General features: G+C 38.5%; 1 pseudogene; it reads left to right on the top strand.

The window, feature by feature from the left end:
* The first annotated feature begins 267 nt into the window (after nt 1-267).
* On the top strand, nt 268-1,229 carry LOC101832445 (annotated as a pseudogene).
* Nucleotides 1,230-6,013: the final 4,784 nt, after the last annotated feature.

The raw sequence follows: 6,013 nt of genomic DNA, 5'->3' as shown, positions 1-6,013 counted from the left end.
TAAGACAGGATGATTTCCTTCATGTATAAACAAGCATCACCGATGACTTTGCCATAAAAAATAGTGGTATTATGTATTTGAAGATCTTTTTCTTTTAGAACAAAAGACATAATGATGCTTAGAGATAGTTAGGAGATCCACAGGACATCTGCTCTTATCATGTCACACCTCACCTCAGATACTTAAAAAGAAAAGAGAGCTGCTTTTCTCTTGATATGTTTTCAGTCACTGTTAAAACTGTTCAAGTGAAAAAAACCTGAAGCTTCTTCTACTTCGGGAAAACACCAAATGGCGGATGACGCCGGTGCAGCAGGAGGGCCTGGAGGACCCGGGGGCCCGGGATTAGGCGGCCGCAGCGGCTTCCGCGGAGGCTTCGGCAGTGGCCTCAGGGGCCGCGGTCGAGGCCGTGGCCGTGGTCGAGGCCGCGGGGCTCGTGGAGGTAAAGCCGAAGACAAGGAGTGGATCCCTGTCACCAAGCTGGGCCGCCTGGTTAAGGACATGAAGATCAAGTCCCTGGAGGAGATCTACCTGTTCTCCCTGCCCATTAAGGAATCCGAGTTCTAAAAATCATGCCAGTACAGAAGCAGACTCGGGCTGGCCAGCAGACCAGGTTCAAGGCTTTTGTCGCTATTGGGGACTACAACGGTCATGTTGGTCTTGGTGTGAAGTGCTCCAAGGAGGTAGCCACTGCCATCCGGGGGGCCATCATCTTGGCCAAGCTTTCCATTGTCCCTGTGCGGAGAGGCTACTGGGGGAACAAGATTGGCAAGCCCCACACTGTCCCGTGCAAAGTGACCGGCCGCTGTGGAGAGGCTACTGGGGGAACAAGATTGGCAAGCCCCACACTGTCCCATGCAAAGTGACCGGCCGCTGTGGCTCTGTGTTGGTGCGTCTCATCCCTGCCCCTAGAGGCACTGGCATCGTCTCTGCTCCTGTGCCCAAGAAGCTACTGATGATGGCCGGTATTGATGACTGCTACAGTCAGCCAGGGGCTGCACTGCCACCCTGGGCAACTTTGCCAAGGCCACCTTTGATGCCATCTCCAAGACCTACAGCTACCTGACCCCTGACCTCTGGAAAGAGACTGTGTTCACCAAGTCTCCTTATCAGGAACTCACGGACCATCTTGTGAAAGCCCACACCAGAGTCTCTGTTCAGAGGACCCAGGCTCCAGCTGTGGCCACCACATAAGGGTTTTCATACAAGAAAAATAAAGTGAATTAAGTCTGTTAAAAAAAAAAAAGAAAAAAACCTGAAACACTTAAGGCCATCAGAGTATAAATCGGAATTCAAAATACAAGGGATGTAACACTGTATTCTTTCATACTGTATTTTATCCAAATGTTTACACCATTGACCCAGAAAAGATAAAAGGCAATTTTTGCTAATAGATGTGTTCCTCTGATTTTAGTAGTTATATTTATTTGAATAACAACTCGATGTTGAACTTTGCCAAATGTGTGACTGTGTCATAGGGAAGTTATTATGAACAGCCATGTTGCAAAGAAGTGAATTTCCATTACATGGACAGGCTTGCTTTTGAGAAAATGTCAGGACATGCAGCCTTAGCACAGAGTTGAAGCAAATGCTTGAATATGCATGATGGTCTGAAACATTTGTATACTAAGTGTCATGTACAGGCTGCCATCCCAATCTTAAGCTAAAGCAAACTTGCTGTATTATGGGCTTATTTCTTATTTAGTAGGGTACCCCTGAACTAAAGCATGTGAGAACAGCCTCAGCACCACCACCTTGCTTTATTTAATGTTTCCTTTAAATACAGATCATGATGTTCTGGGGGCATGGTATTTGTTTGAATAGTAATTGTGATTTTTCAAACATGAAATGAATATAAGAACAGTTTGTAATAGAGCAATAAATTATCTTGTGCATAGCTAGATTTCTGGTTTTCCTAGGGCATGATAAAACCACCTTTGCAGCTATAAAAATTGTTTGCAGTAGTGTAATGTCTGGACCTGGTTTATTTCAAAAGACTGGCCTTGGTTTTATATAGTCTTGTCTTATCCTTGTGTCCGTCTACCAAAGGGCTGCACTTCATAATTTAAAATTTTATCAAAATGAAAATTAATGTGAAGAAAACACCAAAGGAGATAGGCACTAAGTCATTCCACACCCTTTGAAGAAAAAGGCATTCTTTCACGAAGGTTGGGAGGCAAAAGATGGCAAAATTCCAGGATGGGGATCCAAAGGCAGAGATACTAGGGATCTTACGTGCTGAAGGAATCCAGAGCAAAGACACAGTTGTTGGTGATAAAGACAGGAAAGAGAATCCTATGATGTGAGAGGGCTGTGACTAGTTCCATACTCAAAATCATCACGTAGAAAATGCAGACCATTGTATAACTCATGGATGCTTCTTTCAGCTGGAAACCTACAGTGGAAACTTGACATGAAAGTGTTGTTTTATGAGATGATCTGTCCTTTCTTTTTGCTGAAGAGGTGGGACATTCCTCTGAAGAGACACTTACTGGAATCTTGGAGTTTGTATTCTTGTCGTGGAAGCAGGAAACTCAGAGATTGGAAAAAGTGGAAAACCATCTAAGTAAGAACTATGAATATTTTTTTTAAAAAAGTCTTACCTAGATAATTTCATTTTAGTCTGTTTTACACACATTGTAAATTCTAAACAAATATGAACTCATTTGTTGGCTTGGAAACAGTGTTTTAAATTTTCATTCTGCATATTAATTGTCTTCAGAAATAATTCCAAGTTAAACTTGTTTATATTGATTTTTAAAAATGAATTATGAAATCATATGAGAATCTGCTTGTCTTAGACATCAAAAGACATAATGACACTTTGGTTTGTGACTCATTGCTACCAAAAACCTTTTTATAGACAAGCAAATAAAATGACAAGTCTCAGTTTAATTCAAGATCTCTCATGATTTCAGCAATAATTGAAGTTTCTACCTTCATATTTCCCCAAACACCCATCAAATAAACATATTCATTCTACATAGTCAGGCCATTACTGTGACTCAGGAAGTTTGTTATAGGAATAACCAAAGACTTAGAAGATGAAACAATATGGTTACCATTTCAGCACACTTAAAACCTACATGAAGGGTAGGCAGAGAGACAGGTCAGTGGGTGAAGGCATTTGTCACAGAAGCTTTCCAAACTGAGTTTCATCCCCAGGTTCACATGGTGGGAAAACAAAACTGAAGTGATACCTGTAAATTGTCCTCTGACGTTAACATCTGGCACACACGCGCATACACACACACACACACACACACACACACACACACACAGAGAGAGAGAGAGAGAGAGAGAGAGAGAGAGAGAGAGAGAGAGAGAGAGAGAGAGAGAGAGAGAGAACACAATTAATAATCAGAAAAAGTACTTGAAAAGAGTAACCCCCCTGAGAAATGCAAGATTGGTAACACAGTTGATTTACACATAGTCAAATACTCTCAGGATCATCTTTTTCTTTCTTTCTTTTTCCAGGAAAATTATAAGAAGTGATTTAGTGTATGACAAGAACTTATAGATTGGACTGGAATATGATGTTTAGCTTATTTTCTTTATATTTTATATTTAATTGTCTGATGACTTTCTAAATTGAATGTGTGGAACCCTGTAGCCACTGTGAAAAATTTCCCTCAGTTTCCCTGATTATCTCTCTAGCAAATTATTCTATGAATTTATCTTTTGTATTTCTAATCACTCATTCCCATGTACTCTTCAGCTTTGAATATGTTTACATCTTGTATCATCTCTAATTGCTTATCAGTGTTTGACTTATGGTTTTAACTCTTTATAGAGATAGAGATCAATATAGACCAACAGACAGACAAACAGACAGATGATAGATATCGAAACTCTTTCATCTTGGAATATAAACATCTAAAGGACTTTAGTATCATACCTATCCATCCCTAGAGGAATAGATAAAAAGAAACCATACTTAAGTGTGGTAAAAAGAAGTCCAGCATAGCTCTCTGATGACATGGTGTAATATTTCTGTCTGAACATCCATCTTGAGAGGACAGAAGAATTGTTTCTCGTACCCTTTTAAATGTCTCCAAATGTGTATGACTTCCATGAGAAAGGTGGAGATTTCGGTGGGAAACAGGAACAGGAAATTGTCTTTCCTTTTTGTATTCATTCATTCATTCATTCCCTCAGCTTTTATTGACGTTCTGAATATTGACTCTAGACCATCAACCATGCTAAGCAGGAATTCTACCATAGAACTACATCATTAACCCAGTTTTCATTGTCTAAAAGCAGCAAGTAACAGTGCACAAAAAAGTAACAAGTGAAAGAATTTCTATCAGGTTCTTTAACATAAGGGTTAAACCTATGATATGTTGACTTCGGTCATGTTTTCCATTTGATTTTACTCTGGTGTTATTATGTTTGGTCCTTTTCGAGTGTCTCTTCCCATCAGGTAGGAAAGGCAAAAGGAGAGGAATGGCATGTTCATATTCAAAATCATTATCACATGTTCTGGTAATCTGATGACTAATAGAATCATAGAATGTCATGTCAGGCTCAAGAATGTTCCCATATATTGTTCAAGTCTTGGATGAGCCACGACATAGAAAATTACAAAGTACGTATAGTAGATTTTCAGCTACTTTCATAGGACCATTCTTGCCACTAATATCACAAATCATCAGTTTCATTCATGTGATCCTCCATTCCTTATCACATCTTTTTTCTTTATCTGCAGCTTTTCTTTTCTCTTTTATCAGTATATTCCTTGGTTTATGCACTCTGTGGTAGAGCTAAATTTGCTACTTCCACTTATTCATTGTATATGATTTTTTCTCAGTATAAGACTTGTGTATTTATAAATAATGAAGAAATACAATAAAGCTACTCCTAAAATTGTTAAATTAATTGAATACTAGATCGCCTGTGCAGATGAGGTAAAACACGCTTTGTTTCAATAGTGGGCTACAAATGACTATATCACAGTGCATCTCACAGGTGTCAGGCCAATTATAATTTTATTTCACAGTTTACTAATTGTTGTTGTATGTTATGTGTTAGTTATCTACTATGATTGTGACACTGTACTTTTAGTAAGTATTAAATCTGATACAGGACTGAATGCAAATAGAATATAAGCCACATTGATTGTAGTAAAACTGAAACCATTCAAGAAATACATAATGAAGAAATACCCAAATATTAAGCTTCGTGTGGCTTTTGCTCTGTTTACATTATATTCAAGTTAGGAAATTGTAAAACAAAACAACTCTAGGAGATTCTCAGTCACACAATTCAGTATGTGTCTGGAATCTTTAGCAATTGGAATCTTCTAGTTCATTTCAATTAGAATCATGTCTGCACAGATCTAAGTCAAAAGATATGGCAAAGCAGATTTAAGTTATCTAGTGCATAGTGGTGGGGAGTGTTCAAAGAAAAATAAGGTAATCTACATGCTTAGGAAAAGGGCTCAGAGGAAGCAATATCCAGGGCAGCTATAGATATAAACCTTATATGGATATAAGATGTAAATAAATGAGAAACTTATTTATGTTGTTTGAGAAACATAGTGTGTGAACTTCATTTTGGGTTTCTTTTGGGCAACCTCCAATTATAGCAGTTAACTTGTCTCACAGCACAGTATTAAAAAAAAGAACACAGCAGATCCACAATATCTCATCTTGCAAAGCACAGGAAGCCACATGTCTTCACTGTTCAACGCAGTGGGGGGAGACACAGGGAAAATGTTATCAGATACAAAGAGCATGTGAATATGTGGGTGGGTGTGTCTTACATTTGGTTATAAAGCTGCAAATATGACTAATGACCCATAACTTTCCATGAACATGAGTACCCTTTAGTGGTCCAGCTGTGTAAATGTATTACTTAGTAGTATAAAATGTATTAAAATTATCTCTGTGGTGTGTTCCATATGGTCCTTTACATACATTTTGGAAATATTTTATCATTTGAAAATAACATGGTGAAGATGTTACTGTAAGATTTCATATTTAAATGGAGTGAAAATATGATATCCTAGTATCTT

The sequence above is a fragment of the Mesocricetus auratus genome, unplaced genomic scaffold, assembly GCF_017639785.1.
Source record: "Mesocricetus auratus isolate SY011 unplaced genomic scaffold, BCM_Maur_2.0 Super-Scaffold_100007, whole genome shotgun sequence".
Lineage (NCBI taxonomy): Eukaryota > Metazoa > Chordata > Mammalia > Rodentia > Cricetidae > Mesocricetus > Mesocricetus auratus.
This window is presented reverse-complemented; position numbering and strand designations above follow the sequence as displayed.